We start from the raw sequence: 1977 nt of genomic DNA, 5'->3' as shown, positions 1-1977 counted from the left end.
TCTCGCGGTATATCTTGAGCGATAGTGGACACTGATTGAGCTAAAACGCATCAGTTATATTAGAAGTTTCTAGTTTTCTGTATACGAACGCCATTTAATGCTCTAGTTTAACGTTCACTGACATCACCCAACTATCAAGGTACACCACGAGATGTGTAGCTTATCGTAAAGGAATAACTATTTTGAAATATGTGTTATTTGTCTTGCTCGTGTTAAATTCTATCGTATCTGGTTAACATGTTTCGCCCTGTTAAACAGGTATGAGAGAATGTAACACGAGAAAGAGATATAACACAGATTCCAAAGTGATATAGTGTTAAAAGTTGTGTAATCAAGGTGAATAACTATTGTACTTTTCTCTTTTCCTTATTCATCACAGTACTTGATTACATTATAAACTAAGCGTCTGGCTTGACTGCGTAAAATAGTTGTTTACTGGAAGATATTTGTGGACCACATACATTATTAATACTTGTTAACAGACCAGTGAAATCATTTAAGACTGATAGCCGGAACGCGATAATCAGTGTCCCTGTCCTTCACCGATGCGTATTTTCGCTGTGTAGAGCAGTACAGTGTCAATATAGGAAATTTTGTTGTGATTTTGCCGTGCAAAATGACAGTTACTGCATATAAATTAAGTAAGTTAATAGTCTTTCCTAGAGCAAAAGGAAACCCAGAGCCTGAATAAATTATTTTTTAAACAGTAAATCTTAAAATATTCACGCCACACGTTTCTTTTACCCTTTTCTGAAATTCAGTTTAATATATTTTACATTAAACTACCGATCCGGAGTTGCGCTCGGGCGTGGGTTCAATTCCCGCTTGGGCTGATTACCTGATTGTATTTTTTCCGAGGTTTTTCCCAACCTTAAGGCAAATGTCAGGTAATCTATGGCGAATCCTCGGCCTCATCTCGCCACATATAATCTCGTTATCACAATCTCGTCGACGCTAAATAACGTTGCAGTTGATACAGCGTCATTAAATAACCAAGTAAAAAAAGTTTAACTAAATCGATTAGACTAATTGACAGTAACTGTTTGTGAATAAACTAGTGTTTCCAGAAGAACTACTAAATGTTTACATTAGTCGCTGAAAAACTTCACTTTTGCTGTGGGATTCGAAATTGAATTTAATTATATTAATTTTATCAATAATATGAAATTAATAAGCCCTTACACACGTGCTATGAATTTCAAACGTAGAAAAAATCTGTCGGCTAAGGTGGCACTTTAAGCGAAAGAGAGAGAGAGAGAGAGAGAGAGAGAAGGGGGGAAAATTAGAATAAACAAAAAATTACACACTTAGTAAAAAAAACGAATGTTAGCGGATTCGAACCCCTAAAAGATAGCCTACGATTTAAGAATTGCTCGGTGGACAGTGTACGTCTGCGCCACAGCACATACACAACCTGCTATCCTGTCCATAGGAAAGTTGTCGCGGCATCAGGTAACAGGAGATCTCCGATTAAAAGTGCGCAAACAAAAGCTACGGAGATTATCTAATCATGCGCAGCACTAATAACAAGAGAAACAAGCGATATTAACTTGTAAGCTTGTAAGAGGGTCTTTAGCTTGTAAGAGGGTCTTAGACTAGAAATGTTTAGTTTAAATGTAGTTCTGTTTATAAGTATGAATAAGGGTGTAATTGTTTGTCTTATTAGAACTGTTGTGTCAGTGAACCGTCATGAGTCAGTGAAGTTATGGTTTTACGTTGCAGTGAATAGTTTCGATCAGTATGAACCCATTAGCTTATTTAGCTTACTTTTCTAATATAATGTTTGGTTTGGAATACATTTAGGTGTATGGTGCAAAAAAAGTTTTGATATTTTAGGTAATAGTTTAATTCTGGTTCTAAAGTGTCAGTGAAATGTGTCACAGTGCCAGTACAATTGTGTGAGATGAGAGTAAAGTGAAAGATTATTATCAGTACCAATGTGAAACTTATGTAGGGCCTATACATATGTAGGTTGTA

Source organism: Periplaneta americana, chromosome 11 (genome assembly GCF_040183065.1).
Source record: "Periplaneta americana isolate PAMFEO1 chromosome 11, P.americana_PAMFEO1_priV1, whole genome shotgun sequence".
In the NCBI taxonomy this organism is placed as follows: domain Eukaryota; kingdom Metazoa; phylum Arthropoda; class Insecta; order Blattodea; family Blattidae; genus Periplaneta; species Periplaneta americana.
This window is presented reverse-complemented; position numbering follows the sequence as displayed.